Genomic DNA, 23,150 nt, shown 5'->3' on the forward strand with positions numbered 1-23,150 from the left:
GGAGATAATTGAATTGAGTCTTCAAAAAAAAAGCCACTAGTACTAACAAGTGAATTTATCAAAGCTGCATGATATAAGATGAATATACAAACATCAATGATACTTCTATATGCTAGCAATGAACAATCAGAAATTAAATCTTTTTTAAAAATACCATTCACAATAGCATCAAAATATATGAAATACTTAGGAATAAATCTGATAAAAGATCTGATAAAAGATTTTAAGACTTACACTGGCATATTTTAGGATGTACAATGGTATCATGTAAAGAGCTCTTGGCTGGAAGAGTCAGGAGGCCTAAAATCTAGTCTTATGTCTCCTTACTAATCAACCACACCACCAAGGATTTTTATTTCTTCATCTGTAAAGTGACAGGGTCAGAGACGATGACATTTCCAGAGTTCTTTTCAACTTTAATGGTTGGTGTTTCTATAACCCTAGAGACTATGTCACCAAATGATATAGTTTGGGACTTAATAAACATTACCGTAGAAGTGTTAAAAAAAAAAAAAAAGATTGTAAGACTTATACACTGGAAACTACACTGAGAAAAATTGAGAAAAATTTAAGAAGACTCTCTTTTGAGTCTTCTTAATTTAAGAGTCCAGAAATAGACCCACACACATATATCAACAACTGATTTTTGACAAAGGAGCAAAAGCAACTGAGTAGAGAAATATATAGTCTTTTCAACAAATAGTGCTGGAACAACGGGATATCCATATGCAAAAAAGAATTTCAATTCATACCTCACACTACGTGCAGAAATTAACTCAAAATGGATCACAGGCCTAAATGTAAAACCTAAGACTATAAAACTTGTAGAATAAAATAAAGGAGAAAATCTCTGTGACCTAAGGTTAGACAAAGATTTCTTAAATAGAACACCAAAAGCACAGTCCGTAAAAGGAAAAAATTGGACTTTATCAAAGTTAAAACTTCTGTTTTTTGAAAAAAAACATTAAGAGATTGCAAAGACAAGCGATGAACTGAAAGAAAATATTGTGAAACATGTATCTGATAAAGGATTTGTATCCAGAGTAAAGAACTCATAAAACTCAATAATAACAAAACAATCCAATATTTTTTAAATGGGCAAAAGATTTGAGTCGACACATCACCAAAAACAGTATGCAGATAGCAAATAAGCACATAAAAAGATTCTCAACATCATTAGTCATTAAGGAAATTCAAATTCTAACTATAATGAAATACTACTATACATCCAAAAAATGTCTAAAATTAATATTGAGCATACCAAATGTTAAATATGGAGAAACTAAAACTCTCATACATTGCTGGTAGGAATATAAAATGGTATAACCACTTTGGAAAAAAGTCTGGCAGTTTCTCAAAAACTTAAACATACATCTTCTATATGATTCCTCTATTCCACTCCTATGCATTTAACCAAAAGAAATAAAAGCATACTTCTTTCAAAGTCTTGTGCATGAATGTTCATAGCAGCTTTATTTGTAATAGCCAAAACCTGGAAGCAATCCCCACGTCCGGCAATAACTGAATGGGTGAATAAATTGTAGTGTATCTATGCAATGGGATATTACTTAGAAATAAAGGGAGTGAACTATCAATACACTCAAGAACTTGGATGAATCTCAAAATAATTATATGAAATGAAAGAAGCCAGACAAAAGAGAGTACATACTGTATGATTCCATTTATACAAAACTGTGGAAATGAAACTACTTCAGACTGACCTAAAATTGCTCAGTAGTTGACTGGGGTGGTTAGGCAGTGAAAGAGGTAGGAGAAATTACAAGGAGAAAAGAGGAACTACCTGGAAGTAATGGATATATTCATTAGATTGACTGAGGTGATAGTTTCACAGGTGCCTACTATGTCAAAATTTATACAGTTTTACACTTTAAATATGTATAATTTATTATATGTCAATTATATCTCAACAAAGCTATTAAATAAACACCCTTCAAGACATAAGAGAAGATAATTCACATGCAAAATATGAATAGGATGCTATAAAGAAGGAATATTCAAAGAATCGAAAAATAAAGTTCTTGAAAATTAAAAACAGCGCAGAAATAGAAGGGTTAGAAATAGAAGGGTTAGAAGACAAAGCTGAGGAAATAGGAAATATGAGGTAATAATACAATCAGAAGGAATATATAAGAGGGGAAATACAAGAAACTTGGAGAACCAGGAAATTCAACATCTGAATAACAGGAGTTCAAGAAGTGAAAACAGAGAAATTAAAAGAGAAAAAAATCAATAAAATAATTCTGGGAAATTCCCACAATAATTCTAGGAAATTCTGAACTTCCAAATTCAGTGTCCACTAGGTATCCCAGACAAGGATCAAAAAAAGACTAACCCAGGTCACATCCCTATGAAAATTCAGAAGTGGACTTCAGAGATAAGATTCTGAAATCTTTCAAAGAGGAAAATAAAGTTTTACATCCAAAGGAGGAATCAGAATGGCTCTAGATTTCTCAAAAGCATCACTGAACCCGAGGATCAATAAAGCAAAGCCTTTGAAATCTTAAGGAAAAATGATTTCCAACCGAGAATTCTATTCTGGGCCAAATAATCAATCAAGTGGAAGAGTAGAATAAAGACATTTTTAGAAATGTAAAATCTCAAAAAATTAACTTCCCCCAAAATTAATTGTGCTCCATCATAACAAAGGTGTAAATCAAGAAAGAGAATACATAAGAGATACAACACAGTGGAGGAAGCAGGGACTCTCCAAACTAGTGGCCAAGGGGCTCCAGGGTGCCAGCTGTGTACTAGACCTTGAGAAAAGTCAGTCCAGATTGGAGCAGGTGTGACTATATTTTGGCCAACAATGATGCAAGGCTCTGTATTCAGAGCCACCTTCACTCGAGAATAAACAGGCACAATGCAAGCCACTAGAGCCATCACGTTCACTGATGAGCTCCATGATGACGGGACAGACGGACTGAACGAGGAGAAGATAAAGTACCATAGTTCACTGATGCTGAGACTGCCTTTTTTACATGTTAACAACTCTGAAATCAATATATATCTTACAACCGAGGGAGTGTCATGGTTTACTTGGCTGTGTATTGTTTTCTGCCTTCGTGGGACATCTCATCATTGACAGCACTTTTATCAATACATCCAGTGAAATATGGTACGTTCCCTCCATAAGTGGCTAAACTGAAGTCTGGAGGCTCCTTTAATCAAAATCTTAGCAACAACCTTCTGATCTCCATAGGCTGCAATGCAGAGAAAAACACAAATCTGCCCAATCAAGAAAAAGTCTCCTCTCTAAACGTCCAAGCTTGAACGTGCACAGAATTTCTTTGGAAGGATACACACGAAGCGGGTAAAGACCTAGTCATGTCTAGGGGGATGGCTGAGGAAAACTACTTTCCCTATTTACCCTTTAGCTCCTTTTGAATTGTGTACCATGAACATATTTGACCTATCAAAAAATGAACAAAATTTTAAAATAACTAAGTAAATGAATGTATAAAAATATTTAGAAGGTAGTCTAAGAATCTGGGCATTAGGGGTGATGAAGATGACTCTGAACTGCCAGACAGTAGTGTAAGGACTTCCTTTGGTTCCATTTGTTCTGAAACTACTACACTCATCTCTCTTAAGGTCCACACACTTCCTTTGGATGGGTGATAGCCCTTCCTAAACAAGAGTCAAGTTGAGACTGCTGAGGGACAGGAAATACACAAACACACACACACATACACACGCACACACACACGGATTCTGTTGCCTGACTCAAGGTATCACGGTCTATTCAGTCTATGAAGAGATGTAAGCACAGCAGACTCAGAGGCACCTGCAGGAGAGGGTGAAAGTTGTAGCAACAAGCCAATTTACCCCACATCTCTGGATAATGTTCTTCCTACAGCCACCCCCGTAGCACTGGGCCGCTTGTGGGAGCGGTGAAGACAGCTTACCAGGAGGAGTACAGAGAGGTAGGGAGAAACTGAGGAAGTAGGATTCACAAAATCAGTTATCAAAATAAAAGCGCTTAATATTATTCCAGAATCTCTGCTGCATATTTTTTAAGATACCCTGAGAACCTCCAAGGGGCCACAGTTGCAGCCTGGTTAGAGAGTGGGCAGGGATGGAACAGGTAGAAAGCCAATTTCTCTATCTGCTGGAAGCACTCTGAATAGTTTCATAATGCCATCTTGGCTATGCAGTGGCCTCACCCTATTCCAACGTTCTGAAAATGTTGAAATTTCTGGACATTCTCCAAGGCTCCCTGGACAGGCTGACTGCAGCTTCCTGGAAGGCATTTGTGACCTCACTTCATATCCAGTAGGACATGGCAGTTTCTAAACTCCCATCCCTCTGGGGACATCGCCGCTATGCCAAGATGGAGAAATGCCTGTCTGAGCAAGAGGAAACAGAGGATCTTGGATGTGCCTCTTCCCCAGTGCTTTGTCAATAAACCAAAGTAAAGCAGTTGGCACCACACAGGAAACTGCCCGGAGGATAAAGTAATGCAGCAGTGAGATCATCAAGGATTTTAAATGTTCTCATAACAGATCACAAACACGATGACCCCCTTGGGTCAGAACTATTCAATGGCTCCTAACTGATTTCTGCTTCAGACTCCTTCCTCTAATCTTCACTTGGACACCAGGTTGAGCTTTCTAACATGTAAATCTTACTGCCTTACCTCCCTCTTAAAACTCTGCAATGGCTTCCCAACAGAATTAAGTCCCATCCTGAAGGTAAGACATACAAAGTCTCCCAAAATTATTCTGAATGGGAGACTGGCTTTGCTAACTAATTATTACCAGGAATAAAGGTAACAGATAAACTAGGATATACAAACTTATGCTCAATGAACTTGATATCAAGCCACCATACTTCATATAGATATGTGGGTGGACATTTTAACACAGTTACCTTCTCACAGACTATATTAGGAAATGCCATACTCAAAGCTCAATATTACAAGAGTGTAACTTTGAGACTTTATTTGGCCAATGTGTACATCTTGCTGAATCTACTGCAGGTGAAAAAAGCTTTCAAGTTAGACCAATGGTAGCCAGGCTACACAGAGGAGAACTTTGGGGACCACCTATGTGTTTGTACCATGGAGCTCTGGAGAGGCATTTTACCTGGGCATGAAGTTGAGATGCTTGGGATGTGGACCATGAAGACAAGAGGATGCTAGAGGTGCCCTGGGGGGTGAAAGCAAGGTTGGAAAGCAGACACACTGTGGATCTAGAGGAGCTAAGGCAGGACATCTAGGTAGGAAGAAACTGGACAGAAACTCAGAAAAGGGAAGTAGCCTTGGGAAGGGGATAAGAGGAAGACCTTCTCATAGGAAGTCAATCGATTTGGCAATTAGAAGCATGGGGTTTGGACCCACTCATTTGATGAGGTTTATTGCATTAGCACTCACTATGTGAAAAACATTGTGTGGGGCTTTGGGGGTACAGATGTACCCGCTTAAGTTTAAGGATGTTTTTCCAGGAAATGGAGATGTTAAATGATTCACTGTCACATGCACATTCGCTAGACAGCTAGTCCTCAATTTTGTAACCCAGCTCTACTGTTTCTTCAATTTAAGGTGCCAGAAGTGATGAAGGATCTCCCATCACAAGGTGTTCCAACTACTGACAATCAATGGACCTCCCAGGCTACGGTGATACTATTGATGTCCCTCCACTCAAAGGCTTCCTACCGATCCCCGAGTGCCGAGCTTCATCCCGTATCCTTCGCCCACTTGGCGAAGGTGCACTGTCCTCAAGTCACCTCAAAATGAGCACTTACCACCCAGCTCAACCCTCTTTCTTGGCACTGGTTGGTTCTTCCAGCCATGCACATGGCTCACCTGCTCTCCACCGTCAAGGGCAAAAACTCTTCAGAGCATGAAATGATCGCAGAAAAAGAGGCCCCAAGGAAATAAACAGACTAAGATGTACCTCAAAACCGAGGACATACTAGAAGCTGCCAGCCAAGAATATAAATGGTGCCCAAGCTACTGAAGTTGCCAATAAGCCACAAAGAAAATTTATATCAATTGTACTCTTCTGTATTATAATGGGTCTGTACATAGATCAAAAGAATATTTGAGATGAAAGGGTGCGGCGTTCTAAACAAAGCACAGTCCGATCACATCCTTACAGACTCTGGCAAGTTTCCCCCAGTCTGTGCATCAGTTTTTTCATCTGTAAAATGGGGTCGCTATTGACCACCTTGTGATCAGAAATAAACGAGCGCACTCCTGTCAGCACTTAGCTCTGTGTCTGCCAAGCAGAGGCACTCACCGGGTGGCAGTGATGGCCATTACCACCATGCCTGATGTTACAGGGCTCCAGTGGCCCAGCTGCGGGCAGTGAGGGGATTCTCAGAGGTGGCACAGACCCCCAGAGGATTGCCCCGGATTCCAGCTTGAGCTCTGGGGGTTTGGTCTAGAAGAGCACCCTGGAAATTTTGCTCATAGACGTTTTTCTCAGGGACTTCCTAGAAATAATCACTGGACTCCCTACAGACTGCTCTGTAAGCCATGGCGTTGCCTCCAGACCACACCCTCCATGTGTGCAGTGTCTCCAAAAGAATTCTAAGCCAGTCAGGGAGCTTTGATCAGCTCTGACTTTCAGACAAGACGTCTGTCCTTTACCAGCCTTGGACCCTGCCTGTCCATAACAGAGGCTAGAGAGAGCGTGTTGAAGGAGGGACTTTGGAATCACTCAAGGCCGGGTCTGCACTTGCTAGGTCAGGGGCCTCGAGCAGGTCAATAACGGCTCCCAGCCTTGGTCAGCTCCGGCCTCTTGGCTAAGAGTCGCCTGGCCAGCTTGCCCTCAGTCACCAGCCCTTTACGGCATAGGCCAGTGACCTTGAGGCTGTGGAACACCCAGCTGTCACAGCTGGCCACAGGCCAGGGCAGCGCATGCAAACCTCTGTCTTGTGGGCCGTTTGGCAGCTCCTAAATCTAATTGCAAACGGTGACACATCCCCACCATCAATACATTTATAATTCACATTGTTTCGGAGGCCTTTAATGAATATGTCTCATTTGTCTGTTCTCATTTCTAATGGCGAAACACGACACCTAACTGTCACACACAGAATACTAATACGAATAACCCTTTACATGAGTTTAGTGTGCTAAACTGTCCAACCCACAGCATTCAGCAAACTAAGCACTTATTTTTAATTAACTAATTTCGAATGTACTAAGCGCTCACTATGTGCCACAATAGCAGTGGACAACAGAAGTCCAAAGCTGAATCCCTGTCTCGTGATGTGAGGAGGAGCCGGGAAGACACAGCTAGCAAACGCGAACTTGTCTACATGGTAGGAAGAGGCAGGGCAGCAGTGTGGTTGAGCAGTGAGACTCTGGGTTCAGACTTCATGGGTTCAAAAAGTTAACTCTAGGCCCGAAAAAGGAATGAAGTGCTCCCACAGGCTACAACTGGACCCACAGAACATTGTGCCAAGCGAAAGGAGCTGGTCACAAAAGGCCAGAGATTGTATGCCTCCATCTGTCGGAAATGTCCAGAACATGAAAATCTATAGACACAGAAAACAGAGTTGTAGCAGCCAGGGGCTGAGGGGGAGGAGAGAGAGAGTGACTGCCAATGGGTATGGGTTGCTTTTTGAGGGGATAAAAATGTTCGAAACTCGACTATCATGATGGTTGCACAGTGTGATGAATGCAACTAAAACCACTGACTTGTGCACTTTAAATGGGTGAGCTGTAAGGCAGGTGAATTATATCTCGATAAAGCTGTTTTTAAAATAGAGTAATTTGGGGCAAATTATTGATTTCTCCAAACCTCATTTCTTCATCTGTGAAGTGGAGATGATGATAATAGTGGGGAATTTTAAATTACTGTGAAAATTCAGAGGGATAACTTTGTAAAAAGTACTCACTGCTTTGACACTTATTGTTATCAGCTATAGAAGATCAGAGGATCATTCACAACAGGCAGAAGGTGGAAGCAACCCAAGTGTCCATCAACAGATGAACGGATAAACAAAATGAGGTATATACACATACGACAGAATATTATTCAGCCTTAAAAAGGAAGGAAATCCTGTCATATGCTACAACCTTGAGGACATTATGCTAAGGGAAATAGGCCAGTCACAAAACGACAAACACTATACGATCCCATTTATAGGAGATGCTTAAAGGAGTCAGATTCATAGAGACAAAAAGTAGAAGGTGGTTACCAACAGCTGGGGGTGGGGAAAATGGAAAGTAAGCATTTAAGGAGACGATTCACACAATTCAGTTTTGCTAGATGAAAAGAGTTCTGGAGATGGACGGTGGTGAAGGTCATACAACCATGTGAGAGTACTTAATGCTACAGAACTGTACACTTAAAAATGGCTAAGAGAGTAGGGGACTTCCCTGGTAGTGCAGTGGTTAAGAATCCGCCTGCCAACGCAGGGGACACGGGTTCCAGCCCTGGTCCGGGAAGATCCCACATGCCGTGGAGCAACTAAGCCCGTGCGCCGCAACTACTGAGCGTGCGCTCTAGAGCCCGTGAGCCACAACTACTGAGCCCGCATGCCATAACTACTGAAGCCCGCGCGCCTAGAGCCCGTGCTCTGCAACAAGAGAAGCCACCACAATGAGAAGCCCACGCACCGCAACGAAGTATAGCCCCCGCTCGCCGCAACTACAGGAAACACACGCAGCAACAAAGACCCAATGCAGCCAAAAATTTTAAAAAGAAAAAAAAAATGGCTAAGATTGTAAATTTTATGTTATGTGTATTTTACCACAATTTAAAAAAAATTAAAAGACTGGGGGGATATAAGAGCTGGAGAAATGAACACTGTGGGGAGGAGGGAGAAATTTGGAGAAGGCTTCACAGGACAAAAGGCTCGGGAGCTGGACCTTCCCTGGTGGTGCAGTGGTTAAGAATTCGCCTGCCAATGCAGGGGACATGGGTTCGAGCCCTGGTCCGGGAAGATCCCACGTGCCGTGGAGCAACTAAGCCCGTGCGCCACAACTACTGAGCCTGCGCTCTAGAGCCTGTGCGCGACAACTACTGAGCCTGCGCTCTAGAGCCCAAGAGCCACAACTACTGAGTCCACGTGCCACAACTACTGAAGCCCACGCACCTAGAGCCCATCCTCCACAAAGAGAAGCCACGGCAATGAGAAGCCCATGCACCGCAAGGAAGAGTAGCCTCCGCTCGCCGCAACTAGAGAAAGCCCGCACACAGCAATGAAGACCCAACGCAGCCAAAAATTAATTAATTAATTGAAAAAAAAAAAAAAAAGACTTGGGAGCTAAAGCCTCATCAGAGCAGACTGATGGAGTGTCTCGGTGCCCACAGCCCCAGGACAGAACCAGCACACCAGTCAGATGCTGGCACTGCCTTCCAGGAGTGCTCTGACTGCCTCCTGTTCTGCCATCCACTCTGCCACCCAGCACCGGCCCACGGAGCACGAAGTGCCAGCTCAGAGCTCAGGGGTGTGGGAGCAGGAGTGAGTCACGGGCTCTGCTTTCAGACAGACAGACTCATTCCCTGCCAGTCAAGGAAGCTCCGCAGAAACAGAAGCCCCACACCTGGGACCTCCCGTTCACACACAGGCCCTACAGTCCAATGACCCAGAAGTGCTGATCTGGATTATCCCAACAGAGCAGCCCAAGTCTACTGGGGGTGAATCTGAGTCATGCTGATGTACAGGAACAAAAGACTCAGGAACCATCTCATGGTTCTCCTTTGTATGTTGTTTTCTCCCATGTGGTTGTGAGGGGAGGGTGGGTGGCAAGCAGAAATTACAGAGGACAGGAGAACTGCTTATAGGTCTCTCACTCAGAAAAAAAGAGACTAACTAAATTAGGCAGGGTTGACATCTACACAAGTTTGTCCCTTTAGTGTCCCTCCTCAAACTTGGTGCAGCCCGTGGGATAAGCAAGTCCAGTAAGATGCAGCAAAAACCAGCGTGCCTGAAATTTGCCACTTGTGTTCCCTACTGCAACCCCCATCTTCCCAAGGCCCAAGATCCTACAGATATATTCCCACTCTTTATCTTTTAAGTCTAAAGTGGTAGAGGTTGGGGGAAGGAAAAAGGGAATACAGAGACAGCCAAATGTAAGCATGGGCATAAGTTATCTGGGAAGCACTTGGAAGTCCTAATCCAGAGGTACAACTATGACGCCCACCCTTTTGAGCTCTGTAATGCATAACTTTGCACCATGAAAAAGTGCAGCCCTGATTTCTAAAATCATTGTTTTAAATATTGTTTTAAACTTCTAGCCAATGCAATAAGGCAGGAAACAAAAATATAGAGGTCATCTATAGGAAAGAATCTAAAAAATATTATTTGCATAAATCATCGTACATCTAAATAGCTCAAGAGAGATGAATTGAAAGAATTTAGAGTAGGAAAATTCAGAAAGATGTCTGGTTACAAAATAAAGATCTAATCAACATTCAGCAATAACTGGTTAGGAAATATAGTAGGAAAAAAAACCTATTTATGGAGGCAACAAAAATATAAAATGCTTAGAAATAAACTTAACAAAAATGTGCAGGATTAAATGAAGAAATCCACAAAACAACTGTGATACATAAAAAAAACGATTTTACCAAATGAAGACACTTCTATATTTGTGGATGGGAAGTTTCATTACTATAAACATGTTAATTTTCTCAAGATTAACTTTAAATTTAAAGCAATTTCAATCAAAATCCCATCTGGATTTTTTAAACCTGACAAATTTATTTTAAGTAAGTAAGAAGCAGGAATAGCCTAGAAATTTTTGAAACAAAAAGAAAATGAATTGAGGCCTTGCATTACCATTTATTAAAACATAAAGCTATAACAAAGTAGTAACTGGTGTAAGCAGAGACAAAAAAAAAAACTTTCATAAAAAGCTCAGAAACAGACCTATGTATACATTACATGTATACATATATATTAGAATTTTGTATATAATAAAAATGGCATTTTAGATTCTAGATTCAATAAAGAAAGTGGGTTTGGATAACTGGTTAATTATTTAAAGAAAAATTATGAGATGCCTACCTCCTATCAACCAACATGAATACAGTTTAATTCAAGAATTAAATGTACAAATAAATACACTCACACACATATGTAATTTAGGGATAGAGAAGATCTAAGCTTACAGAAAATTTTAAAAGCTTTTGTTACATAAATAGTTAAAATGTCTGTATATCAAAGAGTGTCATAATCTAAATTGGAAAAAACATTGTGAGGGAAAGACTCATAACATAAATGTTAGATAAACATTTATTATCTTTATTATTTTTTTAAATGAATCTTATGACTCAGTAAGAAACAGATGAGCACATCAATGGAAAAGGTCAGGAAAAAGAATTGTGGGAGGAAAAAAAAAAAGTGAAATGACCAGGAAACAAACAAAAGATATTTAAACTCACCAGTAATAAAACTTTGAAAAATAAAACAATGAACTGGCATTTTTCACAACACTGGCAAAAGTTAAAATAACTGACCAGCCCTGGCAGATGTTCAGGTAAATGGGCACTCACATGTACTGCTGGGCAGCTGTAGATGCTGGGCTAATTTACAACATTCCTGGAGGGCCATTTGGCAACGCCCGTGAAAAACCTTTGTGAAATGGTCACAGCTTTTGATCAGTAATTCCACTTTTAGAAAATAGCCTAAGGAAATAACCAGAAGTATGTGCAAAGTTGCGACATCATCATCACATGTTATGGCACCATGTGTACTTACTTATTAGACACAGTTCTCTGCTTTAAATGGATTGAGTAACTTAATTCTTAAAAAGGTAATATCTAGATCCTGATATGATCTCCATTTTTACAGATGAGGAAACTGATGCACAGAGAGATCAAGAAAATCATTCAACATCACACAACTAGTATGTGGTAGAGCCTGGATCCAAACCCAGGCAAGTGTGACTACCTAGGCCCAGACTCTTCAACACTAAGATGCCATTGGGAAGCATCGATACCAAGAGCGAATCTTGAATGCTACCTAACATCCAACAAAAGGGATCGATTTAAGTACATTCTGGCATATGCACATAACAGAATTAATGGATAGATGGATGGGTAAATGAGTGGAAAGATGATGGATGGGTGTGTGGGTAGATGGGTGGGTGAATGAGTGGCTCAAACCACAAAGCACTGATTTAGGATTTCCACTCACAAGTACTGAACATTAACTTCACAGCAGGCAAATTTTCAGGTCCCATTTCAGCCCTCACCAAAACAGGCATGGAACAATTAAACACCAAAATCCAAGGCTTCTGCTCCCAGGAGTAAATGGTGAACAAAGATAGCATGAGGCAGCCCCGAAACCAGAAGGTGTTCTCTTCCCCAGGTTCATAAAAACGTCTTCATTTCATAAAACAGAGAGAGGTCAAAAGAATTCACAAAGTATGAAAGTCTTTAATTAAAGTCTGGGTCTCAAACAACCACAGACACAAGGCCTGACAGCTGTCTGCGCTGATACAGTAGTTCTGATAGGAGGTAGCATGCCAACGTAGACTAGCGTACCTGGGATAGAGAGGATTACCAAGGATGGTGTAAAAGCGAGGACAAGAGAAGAGGATTCACAACAAGCCGGGAGAGATGTTCCCTACATCCCTGTAGGGTCTCACCTACATCTGGTGAGGAGGGATCGACATTAAGCCCCAAAACCATGACATTTGAGCCTTATGTTCCATTATTTGTTATTATCTTAATCCAGGTAAGATTATTTCCTATAATAAACATATTAATTGGAAATTTTAAAAAAAATTTTTTTAACATTTAACCTCTTCATATACAATTATGGATGAAGACAACAGATGACAGAAGGCAACATCCTGGTGAACAGAATAAACCAAAAGAAAGATAAGGTCCCTCCTGAACACAGGAGTGGCATCTACTAAGTGCGCAAGGCATCACAGTAAATGGCTGGGGTGGTGGTGGGATTGTACTATTGCTACTGGCGCTGCTGAACCCCCTAAATGAAAAGGGAGCATCCGATGTGAGTGTGTCATATAGATACTTCACACCCATTTACTCATTTATTCACTCACTTAATACTTGCAAACCCCTGGGAGTTAGGTATCTTAGTCCCATTTTAAAAATAAAGAAACTGAGGCACAGAGAAATTAAAGCAACTCAACAAAGCCACACACTGATTCGAACTGAATCAGTGTGATGCTAAGTCCAGAGATGTAAAGAAGGTGGTGTCCTGAGAAACTCACTCCAGGGAGGGGCTCGCACGCACGGGCAGATGTCACCCTGTTCTCCGTGCCTTCTCTTTCCTGCTTTGATTTCCCCACGACCCCATTCTGTGAGCCACTCTATGAACCACAGCAGAGCTCCAGAAAGTTGTCAGAACTCTTCTTCGCCGTCAACGTGTTGAATCCCTTAACACCCGCTTCACACAGACACCGGGAAGAACATCCTTCCTGAAAGAAACCCTATTCCATAGTCCCGACCTCAGAAGGCTTTTTATTTAATCCTCCCAACAACCTTCCAAGAAAATGTCATTGTCCCCAACTCACAGGTGAAGAGACAAAGGCTCTGGGGAAGTTAAGCAGCATGCCCAGGTGACAGGTGTTGCACCAGCTCACCAACACCTACTGTGAAAGTCCACGTGGGGGTCTCGACCAAACTAAGGTCTGATACCACGTGTCAACACAGCCAAGGGACTTCTAGTTAACTGAGCTCTGGCAGGCTCTCTTCTTGGCTGACAGGGTAGCAAAGCAGTAATTTTATCCTTGTGACAACAGGCAGCACATTCACACATAATCAGAAAGGTGACGATCTCGGACCATCACCCTCCTGCTGTGAGTTATACAAGCCCAGCACCGAGCTATCAAGTAGTACTGAGCCACCTGCCTCCTCTTCTCTCAGGACAGCTCGGCACACAGGCACCCAGGGGCCCTCTGGGTACCACAGGGCCAGTGACAGAGATGGAACAATAAAAGCACCATTGCTAGAGGTCCTCCAGATGATGAAGTGCGTGCACAACGCTTGTTTCCTTCACCTGCACAAGCACCCCCAAAAGCCAGGTATTGCAAGCATCCTGCCCATTAAAACAACCAAGGTAAGAAGTTCAAACAAGCTGCCAGAGGGTGCCCTGGCTAGAATATGGGGGGGGGGGGGAGTGCGGGGCGGGGGGGTGGGATTTTTAACTGAGACTGTCTGATTCCAAATCCCCTGACCTGTGCCCAACACCAGGCAACCTCTTTTGTGTGAACTGAACATCTGGAAAGCCAGATGTCCACTCCCTAGGACATTAGTGACCCCGAAACGAGGAGCCCAAATGAAACCCTGTCACAGACACTCAAAAACCCCAAGGCAAAAGGCAGTCAGAATGGAATCAAGAGCACCTGGGGTACGTAATCCCGGCCCGACCACTTACCAGCTGGGTGACCCTGAGAAAGTCATATAACCTCTCTGGGCTTTAAGTTTCTCATCCGTAGGAGGAGGAGAATAACAGTGCCCACCTCTTAGAGCTGGTATGAAGATTAAACGAGCTAATACCTATAAAACACTTCAAATGATGTCTGCTACTGTAAGGTCTCAATAAACGATACACGTTAGCGATTATTATTATTACTATTTTTACAAAGAGATGACAGCGTACAGGTTTCCAGCTTGTAAGAGGAGGTGATTTTGCTCCTGGATTTGGCTTTGAGGAGCGAAACAACACAATTGCAACATCACTCTATGGTGCCTGTGGGGCATTTGAAATCAACCCTACACAGGACGGAGGTTCTTAAACCAAACACTAGGGTGTGGTTATGCACTTGGAAAGGTTTCGATCCTGATGGTCCATTCTTGTTGCTCCTCCTGCCTCAGAGGATGGGGGAAGGCAGGGAGGACCAATGACACCACTGTTTACCCAGACCGGCGGCAAGTACATCACCGCCACCTGACTGAACAGCCCTGTGGTTGTTAGGACACCCCTTCCTCCTGCCAATCAGCACACCTGCTGCCGACCTGCCCAGTGGGCATCATCTGCACCCAATTCCTCTGAATTTGAAGAGTGAACTGTAAAGGGAATGAAACTCACAAGACCAGACCTGTTCCCTAGCCCTACGTTCCACCCTTGGCTCTGAGGACGAGGTACCTCCCACCAGGTACCATATCAGGGTGCTGGGCTGTATCTGGGTGAAAACAGGGGCAGTTATCCCCCAACCGCATGAAGATCTGCAAGTGATGGGAGGCTGAATTCCACTCTGTCTACCTGGGCAGAAGCACGGGCTGAGTGTGTAATAAAAGGACACAAAATGAGCCTACCCCACTGACCAGGGGAGAGCTGACTTTATAATCCCGAGCGCTAGGGATTCAGGAGTGCATTATGCAACAGGACGAAAAGGGCTTTTTAAACGTGCTTGAAATGTTCCATTGGGCACTGACTCCAGTCATGACCTCCAGTTTTCTTCTTACAACCAGGTTTCTTTCTTATTTATTTATTTATTTATTTATTTATTTATTTATTTATTTATTTTTATTTATTTTTTGGCTGGGTTGGGTCTTCGTTGCTGCACATGGGCTTCCTCTAGTTGTGGCGAGCAGGGGCTACTCCTCGTTGTGGTGCGTGGGCTTCTTATTGTGGTGGCTTCTCTTGTTACGTAGCACAGGCTCTAGGTGTGTGGACTTCAGTAGTTGTGGCATGCGGGCTCAGTAGTTGTGGCTCATGGGCTCTAGAGCGCAGGCTCAGTAGTTGTGGCGCATGGGCTTAGCTGCTCCGTGGCATGTGGGATCTTCCTGGACCAGGGCTCGAACCCGTGTCCCCCGCATTGGCAGGCGGATTCTTAACCACTGTGCCACCAGGGAAGCCCACAACCAGGTTTCTTGAAGTGCGGATTCTAAGCAATTTTCTTTGTGTCCTCTCAAGTGTTCTGGAATCTTCTGACTGTTCTGAATCGGTGTTGAAGACAGAAAAAAGTAACCCCAAGAACGTAGGGCACAGGAAGTCGAGGGTCCTAGACAGACTGAGAATGATTCCTGGCTCCGACAGCCCACACAGAATCTTCACTCGGCCACCAGACAGGCCAGGAAAGAGCTACACCACGTGGGGCAGCAAGGCCCCTCCCCAGGGTGTGAGGGAGACCAGCGAGGTTGCAGGAGTGTCTCTGGCCAGACGGCGCAGCGCAGAGACCACTCCCTGGGAGACTGCATCCCCCACAGCCCTACTATTGTTGGCTTAGGGTCATTCAAAAACTGAGCTGACTTTTAAAACCGGGTAGACTTCACTTAAAATCCCAGCTTCTCTCCAAAAAAAAAAAAAAGTAAGAGAAAGGAAGAACTGGCAGCCCTGGGTCCACATTCCAATACTGGCTGGATTTTAACGATTGGCCCTCCTGGGTTTGCCACACTCCCCACTCTGGGCTATAGTGTCCCCAGAGCTGAGCGTCAGGTGCCGTTTATCATCATGCGTGCTGTTGGGTTTCTTATGGCATAGAAATAGCTCTCTGTCCTCAAAAGCATCAAAACATAAAAATAAAACAAAAGGTGGATGAAAAGCCCACATATTTCAAGAAGACTGGGAAAACGTCCACCACACGTCATCTTCCTCATGTGCATGACCAGCCTGGACCCCTCAGTGAAGAACACAGCATCTGGTGTCAAGAGTTGGCGGGGTTCAAATCCTGGCTTGGCAACTTCTGAGCTGTGGGACTGCAGGTATCGGGCTTACCTTCTCTAAGCCCGGGGTTCTTCGTTATTAAAATACCGAGGCATCGTGGGGTTTGGGAAAGGATTTAGGAAGATATTGCATGCAAAGCGCTAGGCACAGGGACCCAGTTAGTGTTGGATAAGTGCTGGCCGTGACTGTCATCAGTGCTGTCGCAAGAAGCAGTCGTGGTGGCAGTGGCGGTGGTAGCTGGTGGGAACGGGGTAGTTTGCCTTCCGGAGCCACTTCCTGCATTTGTTTCCCTCCCAACTTCTGAGGCCAGAGACCCACACATGGCCACACCCAAAAGCTGTCCACACAGACTCTTTCGGGACCACCGAGCACACGCCCCAGCTTCTTTGCCTTACAGACTCGTACACCCCGCCAAGTCTCATCTCTGTTACAGACCTGTTTATCTGGCTTCGGCTGTTCCCTCTGAATGCAACACCCTTCCCACCTCTGCTTACCTGGCGGGCCCTTACTCACGTTTGAAGCCTGTGATCAGACATCAGCACCAAGAAGGCTTTCCTGGATTCTCAGGCAAGATTCCTGAATCCAAACATTCTACGTTTGCTCGTCTTCCCCACTAGACCATGAGGCCTTTGGAAGCAGGGCACAGTCAGCCCTGTGACCCCAGCCCCCAGCACACAGGTTCAACCATGCAGCCGGTTCACACCAGCAGGTGTTCTGGGAAGACAGCAGAACATAAAGGAAAACGTGCAGGTTTGGGGGCCAGAGGCACAGCTTTTGTATCCTGGGTCTGCCGTTTAAAACTCAGGTGGGTAATCCTGAGCTAGTCCACTTAATCCCTGGAGCTTGGTTTGCACAAATGGAAAACAGGGCTAACAAGACGTACCATGAAGGATCCTTGTGAAGAAGAGAGGAACATTAGTGAAACAACTCAATTCATTATTACCAGCACGCCCAACTACCATCAGACCCAGCACCTCAACCACCACCACCAACCCCATCCCCCACATAACTTATGACCCCTGACCTTAACTGTCCCCCATCTCCCACTCTCCTAAACTTCACTGCACTGAGAGCTCTAAGGGGCCCAACGTGGCCATGGGTTCCAAAATACTTCACTCTGATATAAAGAAACCCATCAAAGAGGGGAACGTCTTAGAAGGGAGCTAATCATATGTTCTCTCTGGACATGTCTAAATACTACCATGAAGAATATAAGAATAGGGCTTCCCTGGTGGCACAGTGGTTAAGAATCCGCCAGCCAATGCAGGGGTCATGGGTTTGATCACTGGTCCCGGAAGATCCCACATGCCGCGGAGCAACTAAGCCCGCGAGCCACAACTACTGAGCCCATGTGCCACAACTACGAAGGCCACGTGCCTAGAGCCCATGCTCCACAACAAAGAGAAGCCACCACAATGAGAAGCCCGCGCACAGCAACAAAGACCCAATGTAGCCAAAAATAAATAAATAAATTTATTTTTAAAAAAAAAAGCTAGGGAAAAAACAAACAAACAAAATGATCCTAATCAAAGGAGAAAGGGATTAATTTTTAAAAATAATTACGAGAAACAAAAAGTAAAATCTTCCTTAAAAAACTAAATATAGAACTACCATATTATCCAGCAATCCCACTCCTGGGCATATATCCAGAGAAAACCACAATTCCAAAAGATACATGCACCCCAATATTCACTGCAGCACTATTTACAGTAGCCAAGACATGGAAGCAACCTAAATGTCCAACAACAGATGAATGGATAAAGAAGACGTGGTACATGTATACGATGGAATATTACTCAGACATAAAAAAGAATGAAATAATGCCATTTGCAGGAACATGGATGGACCTAGAGATTATCATACTAAGTGAAATTAAGTCAGACAGACAAAGACAAATAACAAATGATATCACTCATATGTAGAATCTAATTTTAAAAAAGATACAAATGATCTCAGAATCAAAGACACTCAGATCTCGGAATCAAAGTTATGGTTACCAAGGGGGAAACGTGGGGGGAAGTGATAAATTAGGAATTGGGATTAACATATATACAAGACTATATATAAAGTAGAGAACTAATAAAGACCTACTGTATAGCAGAGGGAACTCTACTCAATATTCTGTAATAACCTATATGGGAAAAGAATCTGAAAAAGAATGGAGATATATATATATATCTGAACCTAACACAACATTGTAAATCAACTATACTCCAATAAAAATAATAAAGTAAAAAGAGAAGACTGGGTGAAAAAAAATATCTAACAATCAGTTCTTTTAAAAGGACTGATTGAAAAAGACAAACCTCTAGCAAACCAAATCAGAGAGTGAGAGAACACAAAACGTAACACACCATCTATGAGAAAGAAGCTATAAACACCAAGTGATCTTCAACTATTATATTTCCCCTACAACCAACAAACTGGAAAATACAGAAGAATTCAATGATTGTATTAAGACAATCCCCCCCAAAATAACCAATTATCAAAAGACCTCATTAAACTAATAACCAGGAAAGAAAATAGTAAAAGTTACCAAAGGACAACTGGAGAGGGGGAAGGATGTGCCATGCCCAAATGATTTTATTAATTTGTTCAAACTTTCAAACAGTAATATAAAAGTTAGTCAACAGATTTTAGATTATAGAAAAATATGGAATCTCCCAGTCCATTTGGGGGCTGGCATAATTCTGGTTCCAAAACCAACACAGATAATGCAGGAAAAAACAAAAGCAAAAAACTTTAGACTTCTATTCCAGCCAAGACAGAGCAACTTTTAAGAAACCAATGTCCCTGCCAAGAACAACTAAGAAAGCTGCTAGGATTCATCACCTGTTCTGAGACACTCAAGGCAGCCAGGATCTAATGCACCAAAATTCCAGTGGGAAAAAAATTCATGGAGGTGTGCCTAGCATTCTGTATTCTGGTCTTCCCGTTGGGTTATTTACCAGCTCTTAAATGGTGTGGGGTTAGATACTGAAAGGCTTGGCAGAAACACAAAGAGAAAGCAAAGAAGCACAGGAAAGCTAAGGAGAGGTTTCCACAGTCTTAGAGGGCTGGGAAGACAAAAATTGTGATCAGCACCTATCAGGCACTCCAGGGTCCAATCAAGACTGGAGGGTCCAGGGACTTCCCTGGTGGCTCAGTGGATAAGAATCTGCCTGCCAATGCAGGGGCACGGGTTCGATCCCTGATTCAGGAAGATTCCACATGCCACGGAGCAACTAAGCCCGTGCGCCACAACTACTGAGCCTGTGCTCTAGAGCCCGCGTGCCACAACTACTGAGCCCACGTGCCACAACTACTGAAGCCCGCAGGCCTAGAGCCCGTGCTCCTCAACAAGAGAAGCCACCGTGAGGAGAAGCCCGCACACTGCAATGAAGAGTAGGTCCCACTTGCCGCAACTAGAGAAAGCCCACACGCAGCAATGAAGACACAATGCAGCCAAAAATAAATAAAATTAAATCTTAAAAAAAAAAAAAAAGACTGGAGGGTCCAAAAGCTGAAATTAGTATGATAATCTCTAGGTCCATCCATGTTCCTGCAAATGGCATAGAAGGGAGGCAGTGTGCCTATACGCTGCACCTACACTCCCTTTAAAATAGTTGATGTTTCTTAACTAAAGAAGGGTTAGAGACTAAACTCCTGAGTAGAAAGAAGCTGAACAGCTGAAGTGAACTTTCAGGAGGGTCATGGTGCTGGGAAAATAATTTTTGGAGTTCAGGATCCACCAAGGCAAAAACAGCTAGGGAGAGGAGGATGACCAGAAGTTACCAAGTCGAACAAAGACTGACAATCAGCCTCAGCTTCTGATCAGATGAGGTGATCTGCCTCTCCTCTGCCTGATGGAGGACAGGATAAATCCTTAGGAGACAGGCTGAGTGAATCCTCTTTGCAAGAAGGGAACATCATCCACGACACGAATAAATGTCTAGCATTCAATCAAAAATTACCAGGCACACCAAGACGCAGGGCCAAGAGTCAAAATAAATATTAGACCCACAGGCAATATACATACTGGAGTTATCAAACAGCGCCTTGAAAATAACTGAGAAATAGATAACCACCTGGAGAATTTAACCAGAGCAGGATTTATCTAAAAGTAAAAACAGAATAACTGAAATTAAGAATTCAATACATGAGTTTAACAGCATATAAAACACAGAATCAGTAAAGTGAAAGGTAGGTTAGAAGAAAATATCCAAATAGAATCAGGGAACAAAAACAGGTAAAAATACAAAAAGAAAAAGAAAAAAAAAGAACACAGTAGGCATGGGGAACATGGTAGCAAAGTCTAAATATGTGTGATAGGAGCCCCAGAAGAGCAAGAGAGAAAGATGGCAGAGAAGCATTATGTGAAGAGATGATGACCAAGAGTCTCCTAAAAATAAAGAAAATACCAAGTCACAAAGACCCCAAGCAGAAAAAAAAAAAAGAAAACGATACCTAGAAACCCCATAGTAAAACTTCTGAAAACCAAACACAAATTCTCAGAAGTAGCCAGAGAAGGAAACAAAGTCACATTACCTTAAAAAAAAAAAAGACAACAATAAAACTAACATCTGAGTTCTCAATAAAAATAACAGAATTTCTGAGAGAAAATAAATGCCACTTAGAATGCCTTATCCTATGGAAATACCCTTCTAAAGTGAAGTAAAAAAAGGGACACTTTGAGATGCACAACAGCTGAAAGAATTTGCCACCAACCAGTGATGTGCTAGTAAATATTCAACAAAACTAGCTGTAGCTTTCTATTTCTGTGATATAAATACTCCCACCATGACTGACTTTAAGCCACCAAGGTGACATCACTGAATGTAGAGTTGGAAAAAGATGCACACAATCATTTCTCAGGGTCATGCCACTGTTACAGATAAACTAAAAAGAATTATTTAGGAAGAAGAAAAATTCTTCCACCATGAAATTTGGAAATGCAATAAAGAATGGAAATCAGCAGAAAGAATAAATATGTGAGTAAATATAAATGAATATTCAATTCAATGAATAATAATGGCATGTGGTCTTTAAAATACTGTAGAATGAAAATGCATGGCAACATTAACAAAGAAGTGGGACAAATGGAGTCAAAGTTTCCTAAAGTTTTGGGATGTAGTAAAACTCTCATTTACATCAGTCTTTAATAACGTAAAAGAGACAGAACCATACATATATGGTCAATCAGTATTTTATAAAGGGAACACTGAGGTAGGGGAAAAAATAACCTTTTCAAGAAACAGTGGATTCCCAACTTTAAAAATAAAAAGAATCTTGATGCCCCCCAACCTCATACCATATACAAAAAATCAATTCCAGGTGATTCCACCTATCTAAATGCAATAGGTCAAACAATGAATATTCTATAAATAGCAAAGGAGAACATCTTCGTGACCTTCAGGTAGAAAGTCTTCTTAAACTAGGACACAAAAAGCATAAAGAAGCTTTTATATATAAAGGAAGAGACTGATAAAGTAGACTTCCTTAAAATTAAGAACTTCTGCTTACCAAAAGACACAATTAAGAAACTATAAAGGCAATCCATAGATTGTGAGAAGATACGTAGAATACATATTTCTGACAAAGCATTTGTTTCTAAAATATACAATCCACTTTGTCAAAAGGCCGGGTAACTAACCAGGTTTCTGGGAAGAAACGAGGTAGGAGGCACTGGGAGGGTGGATTATAACGGGATAATGATGACAGAAGCATGCCTTATGCATCATCTTATTTGATCTTCACAGTAATCCTTCGAGGCAAGTGCAATTTTTATCCCTATTTTACAGGCTCAGCACAACCCTAGTCTCCAACATGCTCCTAAGAGCCACCACCACGCATGGAGAAGGGTACTGAGATGCTTGGTTAGACACAAACTGTAATCACTGTTTGCCAATCTGTGAAGCACCAGCAAGGACATGGATGTATCAGAGGTCCCCTGCAGGAGCGGCTACAACCAATACATGGGCAGAGCCCAATGTGAAACAGACGATACGGCTTTCTGAGGGATGCGTGGACAAGAGTCTGGGACTCAGAACAAATGGAGCTTAAGCCGGGAGCAAAGGCCACCCCAATATCAGAGGTTAGGAGACGCTGCCATTAGAGAATTTTTTGCACAGGAATTTTATGTAGTTTGGAAAATATGCCAGAATCTCAGAGCTGTCACATCCATCATGATCCATAAAGTGTAGCCTCTCGTGGCCAGGAATAATATTGTAGAAATGGGCAGTCCAGTGTCAGCTCACATGGCTCCAGGGCTTGTCTGAGGTGTGACCCTGGGCAAGTCACTTAGCCCTTCTACTAATACTCGCTTCCCTTATCTGTACACCAGAGATGATAACAGCCCCCCATCAGGGAGGACGCGGCAGGGGAATCCACATGGAGAACTGGCATAGACTGAGTGCAATAAATTACTATGGTGAGATTGTAAAGTTCATTTGGGAGTGTGATGGAGTTTGTCCCTCTTTCCTCCCAAGTATTCATCAACTGGGGAATCAACAGGCCCCCAGAAGACCCTCCTGCAGCAAGGAAGAGCAAGGTGTCAGATGGGAAGGTAGACACTACCTCATGGGTGAGAAGCCCATGTGACTTCC

The 23,150-nt window shown here is 42.6% G+C and overlaps 1 protein-coding gene across 3 annotated transcripts in view; it reads right to left on the reverse strand.

Annotated features, from left to right (window-relative positions):
• The window catches only part of CDYL2 (chromodomain Y like 2), a 177,781-nt gene that overhangs the window by 108,134 nt on the left and 46,497 nt on the right, over window positions 1-23,150 (reverse strand). The gene's annotated exons all lie outside the window — the stretch shown is intronic.

This window comes from Balaenoptera musculus, chromosome 19 (assembly GCF_009873245.2).
Source record: "Balaenoptera musculus isolate JJ_BM4_2016_0621 chromosome 19, mBalMus1.pri.v3, whole genome shotgun sequence".
NCBI lineage: Eukaryota > Metazoa > Chordata > Mammalia > Artiodactyla > Balaenopteridae > Balaenoptera > Balaenoptera musculus.